This window comes from Triticum dicoccoides, chromosome 1B (genome assembly GCF_002162155.2).
Source record: "Triticum dicoccoides isolate Atlit2015 ecotype Zavitan chromosome 1B, WEW_v2.0, whole genome shotgun sequence".
Classification (NCBI taxonomy): Eukaryota; Viridiplantae; Streptophyta; class Magnoliopsida; order Poales; family Poaceae; genus Triticum; species Triticum dicoccoides.
The window spans coordinates 596,717,168-596,733,789 of record NC_041381.1 but is presented as its reverse complement, the minus strand read 5'-3'; the positions used below and the strand labels follow the sequence as shown (position 1 = coordinate 596,733,789).

The 16,622-nt window shown below is 44.9% G+C and overlaps 1 pseudogene; it reads left to right on the top strand.

Moving 5' to 3' along the window:
- Positions 1-380: 380 nt before the first annotated feature.
- The window catches only part of LOC119350675, a 24,112-nt pseudogene continuing 7,870 nt past the window's right edge, over positions 381-16,622 (top strand).

Sequence of the window (16,622 nt, the reverse complement as noted above, 5' to 3'; positions counted from 1 at the left end):
CGATCACTTCTTAATTGTCTACTACAATAAGGTTTGCCCGACTGCAACAAATGAGGGGCGATGAGAGTTCAACAGCCTGATCATACTACTCCAGACAAACCATAGGTGGTCTACGGACCTAGATGTAATCTTTACTTCTTATGTTCTTTGTACTGCCTTAATAATTGACGAATAGATTAAAAGTTTTCCCTGAAAAACAAAAGTTCAACAGCCTGATCATACTACTCCAGACAAACCAAGTGAAAACTGTACTACATTAACCGACCGGGCTACCCAACACAAACTACACACCCTCATAAAAGGAAGATCATTGTTGGGGCCGCCCAGAAATGTAGGATTGCCCAATTAATTTGTTTTGTTTTTTAGGAAAAGGGCAAGCTATGCCTGTTAGGAAAGTGATTAAGTGGGCTAAATCACCTCATCAGTGCATTTTGCAAAAAGTTTACTGAAAACGCGGTGAATTTTGCACAGAATTAGAGACTAGGTGGTTTTCTGCAATCGATGCCTCAGATGTGATGATTTTTTGCAATTCACTCCAGCTACGTGGACGATGTCACCAAGCTCCTGTACACCTCGGACGCCGCCTTCACGGACGCCGGCTCCAGCCACAACATCTCGGCTGAGCACAACAATCTGTTTACTCCCAACCTCTACCGCAGCGTACGCAGCTTCCCTGGCACAGACACGGCGGCGCGGAGCTGTTACACGCTCCCGTCCGTTGTGCCTGGGTCCAAGTGCCTGCTCAGAGCCAAGTTTATGTACGGCAACTACGATGGACTGAACAAGCTCCCCATCTTCGTCCTCTATCTTGGCGTCAATTTCTGGAAGACGGTGAGCATCTCCAGCGCCGGCTCGACGCATACCGCCGAGGTCATTGCCGTTATCCCGTCCAACTCGGTGCAGGTTTGTCTGATGAACACTGGCTTGGGGGCGCCTTTTATCTCCGGGCTGGACCTAAGGCCTCTCAAAAACAAGCTCTATCCGCAAGTGAACTCGACGCAGGGACTAGTCCTCCTGACCAGGATCGACTTCGGCGCGAGTTATCTCGTCAGGTAAGTGAACGACAATACTACTACGCATGGTTTGGCGAGTGGTGTGGTGAGCAAAGTTTTAAACATCACGCTATAGCTATAGCTTTTGGAGGGTCCTCCCGCTAAGCTATGTTCATTTAACACTATTAAAAATTATGCTAATAGCTCGCTATTTTTCGCTATAGCGTAAAATTTGAAGTCATTTAGCATCACTAAGCTATATTGCCGGGACAAACTTTTCCACGCTTTTCAGAATCACGTCACAACGGTCCAAATGTCTTCCTTATTTGTCCTTGTTATATATATATATATATATATATATATATATATATGTGTGTGTGATGCGCTGATGCGAAGCTTTGGTTATTGAATTATGTTGCTTGACATATCATATACTATGGTATATGTTGCCTGATTGCATGCTTACTTTTTCATTGTTTTCACTACTTGAGCAAAAATGCTAATTTTGAGGCTTGCCATTCTATAACTTCACTATAGCTTTTAATTGCTACAGGGAGAGCTGCCACTAAGTGTCATACTGCAGTCCACGCTACTTAAAACTGCAGAGGCCGGGGGTCCTCCTCCTTTAAAAAAAAACTTAAAACTTTGGTGGTAAGAGACTAACAAAACGAAGGATCCAGGTACCCGAATGATCCGTACGACCGTGAATGTTCCACAGGGAGGAAAATGAAATGAGAGGACATCTCAACAACGACGAAAATCCAGCAGGATGTCACCGAGGCCGAAAACGTCTTTGAGTACCGCCAATAGTGATGCAGACTACCATCTCCTCTAGAAGCATCGAGTTCTCGTGTGTCTCCGAGCCGAGCCACGTCTATCGCATGCCTGGGTACACATCACTCGCGTGTCCAGATTTCACAAACGTGCACACGCGTATTGTGGTACTTGTCTAAGCTTTTACACTTCTCATTACAGGTTCATGTATGTCTTGCATTTCTCGGAGCTGAAGTACCTGTCCATCGGTGACGCGCGCATGTTGAGCATGGACATCAACGGCATAAATTCTATCTTCTCATACAAGCCACGGTACCTCCTATCCGATACCTTTTACATCGACGTACCATTCAAGTTCTTCAGCCAGTACAACTTCGCCCTAAAGGCCATGGCGCCAAACTCGACTCTGGCGCCAATCATCAATGCTGGCGAGTTTTTCTCCATCATCTCAACAGACAATGTTAGCACCGACGCTCAAGATGGTAAATACAAGATCATATTCACGTATTCTTTGAAACCGTGTGATACTACAGCACAAAACTGATAGATTCTTACATACACTTTTGCTTCGGTACACCCCCCCTAAACACGTAAATGACTGAGATTAATCCATACCCCTTCATAATGAAGGGCATGATGGTCTTTTTTGAAAGTACGTACATTACATTTCCACCTCCGCCATGGGCTGGCCCATTTACGCACGTTTTACTATACAGTTAAATTTTAAAAAATCAGCGCCCAAGGGGATTCGAACCCAAGACCACCACACAAAATGCAAACAATCGTAACCAACAGGACACCTTAGTTGTGTCCATTTTACTAATCTCTCCGATCCTTTTTATATTGCCTAGTTTTCCTTTTTGCCTATTTACTCTGCGCGCTCTCGGTTTTTAGCACCTTTTTCCAAGCCTGCTTCTATTGTTGTGCATGCGGTTGGAACCATGCATCCATGCTTCCAGTAGAAGATAAGAAAATGTGTGCTGCTTTGAAAGGAAAGAAATCAATATATATTTCTTGTTTTATTTCTTACCATGCAAGGAGTTGGCAAGGAATACTCCCTCCGATCCTTTTTTTATACTCCCTCCAATCATTTTTATTTCTTACCATGCAGATTTTTAAACTTGGCATGCTGCCTTAGAATGGTGATGCAAGGCCCTAGAAAAATTTCGTCAATTTGAACAATGTCGAAAAAATGTACTCTGAGACGGAACCTTCCGCCCAACCCGAACGCTCTACCCGAATCTTTTTTCCATTTAAATTCGTGAACATTTTCTTAAATTCGCAAACTTTGTTTTCAAATTCATGAACTTGTTTCCATATACGGGAACTCTTTTCAACTTTTACAAACATTTTATAAAAACCGTAAAAATTTCAAATTCATAAACGTTGCGTCAAGTTCGACTAGTGTTTTAGGATTTTTTTTAACTGGAAAACCTAGAAAATGCATAAAATGTCAGAACTCAATGAAACTAGTAGAATGCCCGTGCGTTGCCACGGGCAATGGATATATTTTTGGCTGTTTGCATATATAAATATTCCAGTGGTTCGACACATGTTGTGTACTTGCAATTCTTATACACATCAACTCATATTGTCGAACTTTTTTACAACACCATATCCGCACCCAGCCGCAACTATCACAGTGGATACGTTGCTACTTAGTAAATAAATAAATAATAGTCATTTTAATCTAGAACATACAGTAAATTTATTGTTAATGATGGGGAATTGACTTGTTTTTTGCTTGATTGGTGGCATGGGGCCACCCCTTTATGTTCTTCCTCCCCCCTTCTTTTTTCTCTCTGGCAATCCTGAGATAACTATTTATCACCTTGTTGACCATCTCGGATTCCCCGTCGTTCTGTGGATGGAATGCCATACTCAAGCGCAATTTTACGCCCGCCATCTAAAAAAGATCACGCCAGACATGGCCGCTGAACACCGGGTCGTGGTCGCTGAAGATCGAGGAGGGAAACCCATGGAGGCGGACGATGTCGTCGAAGAAAGCTCGCGCGACGGAGGTGGCGGTGTAGGGGTGGCCGAGCGTGATGAAGTGCGCGTATTTGGAGAAGCGGTCGACCACCGTGAGAATGACGGACTTGCCGCCCACCTTGGGAAGGCCCTCGATAAAATTCATGGAGATGTCGGCCCAGACCTGAGAGGGCACTCGAGGGGCTGTAGCAGTCCCGTCGGCTGTAGTGTCTCCGTCTTGTTGCGCTGGCACATCACGCAAGATCGCACCCAGTCTTGGACCAGCACATGGTCGCCGGGGATGGAGAAATCTGCTCGGAGGCAGTGGAGGGTCTTCTGCACACCATCATGGCCGGCCGACTGTGCCAACAGAATGGTCTGGTGGCGGAGATCGCCGTATCCGGCACGAAGAGACGCTGCTCGTGCAGGAGTAGGCCGTCGTCCAGGCGCCATGGCTCCGGCAACTCGCCTGCATCGACGCGCTGCACGTGTAGCATACGCAATATAAAAAGACCCAAAGGTCGGGCGCGCCTCATCGGCGTGGAGCAGCGAGGACGACGGAGCCGAGTAGGCAGGCATCATAGTGCCGCCGTGGAACAGGGGCCCGTCGATGCCGTCGTAGGGGCCGGTGGAACCCGAGGGCCCGCCGTACTGCATGGCGGGGTGCAGCGCCGGTGGCGGCACGTGCGGTTTGCCCGAGGCCATCGTGTAGACCGGCCCGACGGACCCGAGGAGCCAGGCCAGCAACGGTGATGGCGACGGGGGGGACCAGACCTGGTGGATGGGCACCCCCTGCGCCGTCGTTGGGATGCCCTGGGCCAAGGTTGCCGGTGGCGGCAGCGCCATGGTGGGGGCGAAGGAGGTCGCCGGTGGCGGCGACTACCATGGCTGCTGCTGCGGTGCCATGATGGTGGCGAAGGGAGCTGGCGGCTGCTGGGCATAGGGTCCCGAGAGGAAGGTGCGGATGCCCGAAACCGCCTGACTAAGCTCCCGGAGCGCAGCCATCATCTCCTCTGGGGTGAAGACGATGGGGGCGGAAATCGGCGGTGTCCAATCGGCGGAGGAGATAGGCCCCGACAAGGATGGCGCGCCCGCCGTGGTGGTCATCGGCGGCGTGCTGGTGACCGGCAGCGAAAGGATGGCGCTGGGCATAGGGTGGATATGATCGAACCCGAGACTGCTGATATCAGATTGATAGGAATCGAGTCCCTACCAGGGCGTGATCTCAAGTTATAGGGTGGAAGGAGGGTTGACGAGGTGACCGGCGTGGCCGACAACGCTGGGGCGCCGTGATCGCGTGGGAAGGAGGAGGCGCAGGGGCGGCTAGGGTTTTAGGGGTCCTGGCTCCTGAAGGGAGCTGAGCAATCAAGATTGATTATTGCTTATCCTCAAAACGGATCCTTACATGTGTTTATATAATCTTCCTATGTGCTAATAAAAATAACGGTAAATTGGGCCAAGCCCCTAACTGCCTGCGCCATTGGGCCTCCTATGGCTATAATGTACGCCGGTCATAACAGTCCTACTATCGGCTTCAGGGCTGCGACACTGGCCATGACCTCCAAGAGGAGGAGCACAAATCCGGCTTCGAGGCCTCGTGGTAATAGCCGCCAGACCACTGGTGTCACAAGGAGAAGCAATGGTAGCACTGGAGGACGAGGTTACATCGATGCGATTGTCGACGTCCCGTGGTTTGTGTTCAAGTGGGCCAATGGTGCCTATGCCGCCGCTGTCCAATGAGTTGCTGATCGCAGACAACCAGTCTAAAATGTTGAAAATGTAGGAAGCGTCCAACCAAGTCACTGCTGTTAGCTGAATTTAGTATGGCATGAAAAATTGAGATCACTAAATATTGTTGTTATGACCGGATCTTATGACTGAATAGGAATTGCAGTTGCTACTTGTATGTGTGTAGAAACAGATGTAATGGAAAAAAGTTTCGTTTGCTTGAATGTTATGACTAAACGAGTGTTCCAGTAAGCTTTGTGCAAGTGCAGAATTGGACAGAAGTACATATGCATAATTCTGAACCAAACTGAATCTCAATTGTTGCTCCTAACTGAACTGAACTAAATGGCACCCAAAACTGAACTTGTGCTAAAACAGATGACAACTATTGTTGGCACCCAGAACTGATTGTGTACTGAACTAAATGTCCACTATTGCCCATAATTGAACTAATACCCATAACAGAACTAAATGGTAACTATTGCCATAACTGAACTGAGTGCCAAAATTATCTAGAATTGTACATGATTGATAGACTGATGAGCTACTTGCCTACTTTATTATATACAATCGTACTCGGCGCCGAGCAATTAATTTTTATGTTTAGAAAAATATCAAGAGACCTGAGCGAAACATAGTTCTTAAATATGACGTGTGTATTATATCTCCCTAATTCCCTGAACAATTGTAAACAATTTTGTATGCGATATCATATATTTTTAAAAGCAGACTAATCTTCCACAAACTCAGGTCAGGTACCAAAATTGTCAGTATCATATTAACTCACCAGTGTTTAATCCCAAAAATCTAGGCGTGTACTTTTCCAAAAATCACATAAGATATTATTACAAGGGGTACTGAAATCTTGTGTCCTCCAAAAAAAGTACGAAAATATTACAACAAATCATCATATATGATACAACAACAACAATAACAAAGCCTTTAGTCCCAAACAAATTGATGCTAAAGTTAGAGGGTAATTAGGAACCGAGATGCTAAAACTGGAATGACTAACCATGAATCGATTGATGCTAAAGTAATTTGGACTATAAAAGCAATCTGTACTCTGCCAGCTAGAAACACGAACATAACACGCTACACATAGATTGAAAGAACCAGACCGCTTACATCAAGGAATTTTAACATTCATGGCATGATGGAAAATCGAGGCCATCTGCATCCAAGGAGGTTCTTCACGGATGTATGCAATTGGCTGTGTTCTACAGTCGCTAGATTTTGCAAACTTTCTGCCCATCTTATGTAGAGAAGCTCGTCCGAGATTCAGGTCGGTGCCACGCCTCACCAAGTGGAAGATGCCGATCGCCAGCGCTGGATCAGTCGAGTGGAGACGCGAGAGGATGCGGTCCTACTGAGCGACGGCCCTCCGACGCCAACAGCTGCACCACCAGGGCGAGGAGGCACTTACGCAGGCAGATGGATGGTGCCACGACCTCCAGGCTCCAGCTGACCTTGAATGACGCAAGAAAGTCGACGGCAGCCGAGAACTGGAGGGAAGGTGGCGGCTTATGGGATGTCGCGGCCGTCGGAGCGCCGTTGGAGAGCTTGGGGCGGCAGCGGCGCAAGGGAACCGGGCGGGAGTGGAGAGAAGGATCAGTGAGTTCTGGTGGGAGGCGCCGCTCCTGCGCATCATGTCACACAATCAAATCAGACCGCGATATGATTTTGTAGGACGGGGAAAAGGCAAAGGTGTCATGCAATCAAATCATATCGAAACTTGCCTTCCGTAAACCAGGCAGAACGGAAAAAGGGGGATGGACGAGACGAACGAACATACTATGACCTACCATCACGACCACAAACTCCTCCTTTAGAAGTAGAGATATACCCGTGGCTAATTCTCCTTATGCAAACAACCACTTAGAAAAGGCAAAGGTCGATGCATTAGGAAAATTAAGATTTGGAATTGTTGTCATAAAACTAAATTTTATTGATTGGTAACGTGCTATCAATTCCTTCCCGTTTATAACGTGTCTAGTTAGGAAACTTTGGAAAGGTTAGGAAAGTTTTTATTGTGAAGGTAAAAAAAACAACTTGATGAGATATGGTGGTGGGATGTGAGACGAAAATAAACCAGACGAAAATAAACCAGACAAAAGTAAACCGTGGACGCAATCCTACCAACTCAGACATTAGGAGTAGAGAATGATTGATGCACGATTGATACGTGATTGATGCCATTGATTGGCGAGGGTGTGGGCCGCTCTGCGGGGCGTCACTGGAAATCCGCGACGGCGGCGGCGGCGGCTCGTCTCTGATCTCAACGGTGGCGAAGAGGGCCGCGAAGGCGGCTGGGGCGTCCTTGTCGATCGACGTAGGAAACAGATCGAGGGGAATGTGTTGTACATGGAAAGGTTGAATTCTGATTTGTGATTTTTGAATCTGTTGGGAATGTGTTGGCCAAGGTAATGAAGCGAAGCGAAACCAAACAACAACTCCTTCATTAGGAGTAGAGATATACCCGTGGCTAATTCTCCTTATGCAAACAACCACTTAGAAAAGGCAAAGGTCGATGCATTAGGAAAATTAAGATTTGGAATTGTTGTCATAAAACTAAATTTTATTGATTGGTAACGTGCTATCAATTCCTTCCCGTTTATAACGTGTCTAGTTAGGAAACTTTGGAAAGGTTAGGAAAGTTTTTATTGTGAAGGTAAAAAAACAACTTGATGAGATATGATGGTGGGATGTGAGACGAAAATAAACCAGACGAAAATAAACCAGACGAAAGTAAACCGTGGACGCAATCCTACCAACTCAGACATTAGGAGTAGAGATTTATCATGGATGCTTGGCATGGTAATGCTAGTGTGTGGAAATTTTTTGGGTCTGTTTTCACATCAATAAAACAGACCCAAAAAAATTTCGTGTTTGTTTGTTGGAAGCAATCACAACCTACCAAAACAATTGCCCGCAAAAAAAAACTACCAAAACAATTAGCGTAATTTCTGGGAACCAGTTAGTTTGTTACTAAAAACACATAATTAATTGTCAACGGTGAGATTTTCTTTGGAGAGATTAGCGGGAGGAGATGCTATATACGTGGGGAGTGTTTACTAGAAGCACTGATTTAGGAAGGAACGTGTCTGATCGGACGAATAGCGCAATGTTAAACCAACGGACACTGAGACGGACGTACTAAGAGCACAGTCATACCAGAAATTGTCACAACACCTATGGTGATCTGTTGGTACCACGGTTTATACGATGGAGGGAGGTCTTGAGGTCGACGCTTGCCTCGAGACCCCCTGTATGACGCCCGCGAGCGTCAAGCTGTTGAGCTTTCGCTGAAGAGAACTGATAGCGGGCCGGCCCAGTTGGATCTAGCGAAATCCAGGCGCGAAAAAAAAAAACTCGCCCAAAAATTGTAGTGCCAGACAGAGCTCGAACTCGAGATCTCCGCTAGTTATTAGCTCTTGCAAACCAATTGACCTGCCGTGTTCAAGTGCTAGATTTGCGGCGCCAGGACTTAAGAACCAATTCGCATAGCTTGATCAGTCAAACTGCCATGCACAACGGCAGATCTGTTTCTTTTTTCGAACTTTTTCAACATTTCTTGGGAAAAATGAACAATTTTCTTGAAAATCGTGAACAAGTTTAGAAATTTGATCAAACTATTAAAAGGGTCAAGATTTATTGAAAACTTCAACAAAAATTTTGAAATTTCAAATGATGAACAATTTTTAAATATACATTGGACTTTTGTGACATAGGCTGAAAAAAATTTAATACACACTGAACATATTTTTATATATGCTGAATAAATATATAAATACACATTGAACATTTTTGTGATACACACTGAACAATGTTTAAATATGCAGCGAACATTTTTCTGAATATATGCTGAACAATATTAAAATACACAATGAACAATTTCTTAAATATGTTGAACCTTTTCTTATATATATGATGAACATTTCTGTATATAAATATGCAATAAATTTGTATAATACACGAAACTGAAACAAAAAGAAAAAAAGGAAGACTAAAAAGAAAAGAAATAGAAACAGAAAAAAGAAATGCGAGAAACAGGAAAAAGAAGTAAAAGCATCGCGACTGTGGGCCGGCCCAAACTGGGGTGTCGGATGGCCAGGCTTCAGCGAAGCCACGTCCTTTTGACGCCTGCGGGCGTCAAATAGGATCTGGGGAGCTCCTGTTCGGCGCCTTAAGCGCCCAAACAGGTAGCTGGCGCCCGCAGCAGCGCCTTGCTGGGCCGGCCCGCGATGGAAAGCGTAGGGGACAAAATCGCTATAATAGAACGCAAAAACTGTGGCTACTTCAGGAATCGAACCCGCGTTGCTCGCAAACACGAGGCCAGTCCAACGTTAGCTGACCTGACCACCACAGCCATCAGACACTAGTGATTTTCATTAGCGCTAACGGTACATGAACCATTATGACCACGCTATTTATTTACCATTCAGTTTTTTATTTTTATTTTTATAAAATGTGAATTTAAAAACGTTCATCGATTTTGAGACAAAAACTTCACAAACTTAAAAAGTTCATCGATTTTGAGAAAATAGTTCATCATTTTTGAAGAAAAGTTCACAAACTTAAAAAAGTTCACCGATTTTGGAAAAAACATTATGATTTTTTTTTAAAGTTCATCGATCTTGAAAAAAAGTTCATCATTTTCTAAAAAAGTTCATCGGTTTTGAAAAAAAGTTCATCATTTTCGAAAAAAGTTCATCGATTTTGAAAAAAAGTTCAACGAGTTTGAAAAAAGTTCACAAAATTGAAGGAAAAATTCATCACTCTTGAAAAAAGTTCATCGAATTTTAAAAAAAGTTCATCAGATTCGGAAAATGTTCAACAAATTTTTTAAAAAGTTTATCAAATTTGAAGAAAAAGGTTATCAAATTTGAAAAAGTTCATTGAATTAGAAAAAAGTTCATAGAATTTGAAAAGGTTCATCTATTTTAAAAAATTGTGGATACATTCCAAAGAAAATCATCGAATGAGGAAGAAGGAAAAATGCAAAAAAAAGAAAAAAGAAAACAGAAAACAGAAAACAGAAAACAGAAAACAGAAAAAATGAAAAAAAAACAGAAAAAAATGAAAGTAAAGATGGTAAGGATGAAAAGTGATGGAATTAGTATTCAAAGTTTGTGTGGCGGGGTGGTTACCACAGTGCGGTGGGAGCTCGGAGATCTACGGTTCGAGTCCCAGCTATCTTGAACTTTTTGCACCTCGAAGGATAGAGATGCGGGTTGGACGACAGGCGAGCGCGAAATGGGCCGAGCCCAGCTAAATCGGCTGCAGGCGCCGGTTTGCGGAAACAGGCTATAACCGGAGCGCCGAATAGGAAATGCCTAGGATCTGCCGCTTGCCTCGTGCATAATTTTTGAACATTTACTTAATAGTAAGAGAAAAAAATGTGTAAGTGGGCTGGCCCAGGGTTAGGGGACGAGTTGACGTATTTAACAGACGATCCATCGTATACATATGAAAGTGAGTATGATTGTCAAAAGTCCATATTATATACTTCCTCTGTTCCACAATGTACTCCCTTCGTCCTTTAAAGAGTGTACTTCCAATTTTGTTGAAAGGTCAAACTATCTCAATGTTTGACCGAGTTTATGCAAAAATACATCAATGTTTGTGAAATCAAGTAGGTATAAGATGAAAATATATTTTATCATGAATCTAATGCTACTAATTCGATGACATAAATGTTGGTGCATTATTGTATAATTACGGTCAAACATAAAAAGATTTGACTTTTCAACAAAGTTGGAAGTACACTCTTCAAAGGACGGAGGGAGTAGTGCATATAGATTTAAAAAAAATCAAACTTTCTAAAGTTTGACCACGTTTTTAGAGAAAAACATATATATATATATATATATATATATATATATATATATATCTAGAATACCAAATACACCTCGAAGGATAGAGATGCGGGTTGGACGACAGGCGAGCGCGAAATGGGCCGAGCCCAGCTAAATCGGCTGCAGGCGCCGGTTTGCGGAAACAGGCTATAACCGGAGCGCCGAATAGGAAATGCCTAGGATCTGCCGCTTGCCTCGTGCATAATTTTTGAACATTTACTTAATAGTAAGAGAAAAAAATGTGTAAGTGGGCTGGCCCAGGGTTAGGGGACGAGTTGACGTATTTAACAGACGATCCATCGTATACATATGAAAGTGAGTATGATTGTCAAAAGTCCATATTATATACTTCCTCTGTTCCACAATGTACTCCCTTCGTCCTTTAAAGAGTGTACTTCCAATTTTGTTGAAAGGTCAAACTATCTCAATGTTTGACCGAGTTTATGCAAAAATACATCAATGTTTGTGAAATCAAGTAGGTATAAGATGAAAATATATTTTATCATGAATCTAATGCTACTAATTCGATGACATAAATGTTGGTGCATTATTGTATAATTACGGTCAAACATAAAAAGGTTTGACTTTTCAACAAAGTTGGAAGTACACTCTTCAAAGGACGGAGGGAGTAGTGCATATAGATTTAAAAAAAATCAAACTTTCTAAAGTTTGACCACGTTTTTAGAGAAAAACATATATATATATCTAGAATACCAAATACACATCATTAGATACATCACAAGATATACTTTCGTACTGTATATATTTGGTAATTATAAATGTAAATAGTTTTATCTACAATCTTGGTCAAAATATGTAAAGTTTGACTTTTCAAAAAATATATATGCACTATATTATGAAACGGAGGAAGTATACATCAAAAGTACAATACAATAGAAACAAGGTATATATAATTACTGAAAAACTCATAAACCTGCGGATCCCCCCAGGCACCACCGGCTACAGGGTGTGGAGTCTGTCACTTATTAGCATTTCTCTGGATCATTCCATTGTATTAGCATACTTTGCTTATTTCTTGTGCAATTGAAAAAAAAAACAGTTTCTGCCATCACTGCTATCAAAATGGAGTACAAGGTAAAGAAGAATTGGGCGGGTGACCCGTGCACTCCAACGATTCTTGTTTGGCATGGGATACACTGCAGCTATCCCATTTCCGGTCCTCCAAGAATCACAAGCCTGTAAGTTTTTTGTGTGCATAAGAAGTTTGCCTAGCTATATACTAGTATTATTCCCGTACCTGACTGTTACCATTATGTGTGTACAGAGATATGTCATCTGGCGATTTGAGTGGCAATATATTGTCTCATTTCCGAAATCTTACAGCTCTACAACACCTGTGAGTATGACATTTAATCATTTTTCATACTCAAATTTTGGAGTGAAGTTCACACATTTCAGCGCCTGCCTCCTATTCCAGGGATTTGTCACACAATAAATTGACAGGAGAAATTCCTATTGCCCTTTCACAACTATCTTCCGTTGTGGAGCTGTAAGCATTTTTAGTTGTCCTTATAAAATATTTTAGTTGTGGAATATTATGAGTAAACCGACTTTTTTATTTTTAAGAATTGAAGTTGCCAATGTAAATCCTTTTTAAAACTCCGGTTAAAAGTATGTATCTTTCAAGTTTCAGTCTGATATAGACTTCAGTATATACCTCTCCTACTTTTTTTTATGTCAACACAATTTGCATCTGTTCAGAGATTTGATGTTAGAATAAATCCGAGGCATGCCGTTGATCATCCGAGGATCAAGCAATCACACGAACACGACACCGAGATTTGTTAACGAGGTTCATCGATATGGCTACATCTCCGGGGCCTGACTATGGGCGCTCCTCCCCATGACACCGCTACAATACCGCGCCCGGTCGCCCTGGACACCGGCACATGCCGCCGGTTTCCCCTGCGTTCCGGTGCTATTATGTTGGCATAGGTTACATCGTGTGTCTACCCCCGCTATATATGAGAGGCCTAGGATACAAGTGTCCTACTAGGACACGACTCCACATGCTATATAAACATAATACAACTCATAGTCCAACTGTAACCTACCTTGTACACTATATTTGACACAATTCCAACAAACTCCACCTTGGCGAATATACTCCACCACCATGGATTTGTCTGTGCATCAAACTTTCATGTACATTGGACTTGAGTTTATCCCATGAGCACCGCTGCTACTCCAAAGACTTCATATGACACCACCTGCAACTTGTAGTCCCTTCTTTTCTTGACCACAGTCAACGCTTGAGCGGTCAACGCTTGAGCAAAATTAAGTTCCTCGTTACTCTACTTTGTGCTTCCAATTTCCGGAGTATCCGTCAATGCCATCACACACCGATCACTGACCTGTCTGAAACTTGAAGGAATTTCACCATTGCTTGTAGTCATCCCGAGTCAAATTCGCAGTTGTCTCAACACATGTATGACCACCAGAGCCCTGGCCCGTCTCCATGTCCCGTGCATACCGCATGCCTCACCGCTATTACCGCGTCGAGCCTTCCGTGTACCGGTCGAGTCTCAAGGGTCGCAACCCACACCACTCAACCCCCACTGCAGAGTACCACCGGTCATCACCGACCGATGACGAGTTTCACGCTTCCATCAGACCACTGGGCTCCAGTCCGAACTACGTGTCACTCGCTTTTTCCCGCTCAATAGGCTTCGACTCCCTGTTGACTTACACCGTAGCCCCCCAATCAGCAGCGAGTGAAGTCTTCTAGACTTCAGTTCCACCTTCAACATGACTCCATGGTAGATGATCAGTCCACCCTCGCGTTCCGTCGACTTCAAGCTCAAATGCGTACGCCATCTTGAATCAACCCCACGCCATAGTCTTGTCAAAGCCACACAAGCCCTCGGGGCCTGCGCCACGTGTTTCCACGCCCAGAAGTCGGTCACCATCAGCATCACGCTCCTATGTCGTCGTCGTCGATACCACCACCGTCTTCTGTATCAACCGACTTGCGTCGATCCCGTCAGACTGTCCAGTCCGACTCAGCCGAACTATTCCGGCTGCACGACACGCTGTCCTCCACTTCACATAATCTCCAAGCCCCCCAAGCAATCTTGACGGGAAAACTTCCATGCAAATCTGACCTGAAGAATTATTTGCACAATTATTTTCCTCGCCACTATTTGCTAGTGCATCTCCACGTACCCTTATAGCAGCAAAGAGAAACATCTTCCTGCCCGAAGGACACACACGCACGCTCATCTCATGTGAAGTATGAACACTCGTGCCCTTTTTTTGTCCAAAACAAATCTCTCATGTCTTGGCCTTTGCACGTGTAGCCCAGCCATTGGCCAGCGAGCGGCCATCCGCCCAGCCGCATCCGACTGGGCCTTGGGCCGTATTGCCCTGCCTGGGCTGCAGCCTCCGCTGCCATGCTGCACGCGTACGACGAGTACGCTCGCCCGATCGATGCGCCGATGCGCTGACCGATCACCGCACGCAAGTCCCTGCTGCCGCAATGCGCACACGCAAGCCTTCCGCTGATCCAATCTCACCGAGTCCGCTTCCGATTGCTCTTTTTCAATCTCGACTCTGGCCACCAGCCAATGCTTCCGATCAACTAGCCAGCTGCTTCCAATTGCTTTATATGCGACGATCTCTGATCGCTGCCGCACGTACGCCGTGCCTCTATAGCCGCCGGTCTTCATCGCTTTCCTCTAAATCAACTTCCGTGACCTCTTCAAACCTTGCTCATGATACCACTTATTAGAATAAATTCAAGGCATATCGTTGATTATCCGAGGACCAAGCAATCACACGAACACGACATCGAGATTTGTTAACGAGGTTCACTGATATGGCTACATCCCCGGGGCCTGACTATGGGCGCTCCTCCCCATGACACCGCTACAATACCGCACCCGGTCGCTCTGGACACCGACACATGCCGCCGGTTTCCCTTGCGTTCCGGTGCTATTATGTTGGCATAGGTTACATCGTGTGTCTACCCCCGCTATATATGAGAGGCCCAGGATACAAGTGTTCTACTAGGACACGACTCCACATCCTATGTAAACATAATACAACTCATAGTCCAACTATAACCTACCTTGTACACTATATTCAACACAATTCCAACATTTGACAAACAATCAACTTAGTGGGTTAATTCCCTCAGGGCTTCTGGAAAGAACCAATGTTGGCGCCCTAACTCTAAGGTTACTCAATCAAATTTATGTTGCCATTTATTTTTTCCAGTATAAGTTCTTCATTTTAGTGGTCAGTTTCTTAATTAGGGCTTCTCGTTTTAGCAGATACGACAACAATCCAAATCTTTGCAGCAACAAAAGTTCTTGCCCTCACACAAAAAAGAAACGTGCAATTGTCGTTTATGTCGTTGTGCTAACGGTTGCACTTGTGGTTGTGGGATTGCTCCTGACAATCCTTGTCCCATCAATAAAAAGGCAAGGTGAGATTTTGAAACATATCAATTATTCCTTGGATTGTTTAATTACTAAGCCTGTTGGATGTATATGAAAGCATTTTCACCTCCATTTCATGATCCATAAAACGTACAGACTCAAATTCCAATCATACTAGTAGACTGCCCGTGCGTTGCCACGGGCTTTTAAAAATTTGTATTTGTTGCATGTCAAATTTTACATACTCCCTCCTTCCATCTATACAGGGTCTAGTACGTTTTTCAAGACCGTCTTTGACTATTGACAGCGTAGAGGACAGTGGGGAAGGCGTATACCCGACGACCTTTAGGGAGGTCCGGCGGCGCCTGCAGGCTGCACCACGTCGATGTTGGACGAGCCGCCAGGGATTTCACTAACCCAAACACAACCACCACCACCACCCCGGACGATCTGAAGTGTACCAACCAACCTGCCGCCCACCAGCCTTTGCCACCACGTTCACTGAACCAACTTCGTCGTCTCCTGAGGCCACCGACACGAGATCTGGAGGAGGGAAGAGGAGCCAAGGGGCTCGGGGGCATCCGCAACTCAGCCGATGAGAGGGGACAACCTTCGTCGCTGCCGCGAAGCCGACCAGACGTGACGACAGGGGCCTACCAGGCCCCTACTGGCCCGACCGAGCCCAAATGGGTCAGGGCAGCCCCTGTTGCCACACCGCAGCACGTCGGCCAACAAAGCCGCCACCACCCGCACCCCCCGATGCCTCGCCACCACCACCAGAGAGCCACACCGCCGCACATCGGACCGCCGGCCCGCTCCAACCCAGATGGGGCCCAAAAGGGACCAAATCTGGGCGGAGTGGACGCCGCCAGCCAGCCGCACCACCACGCGCCTTG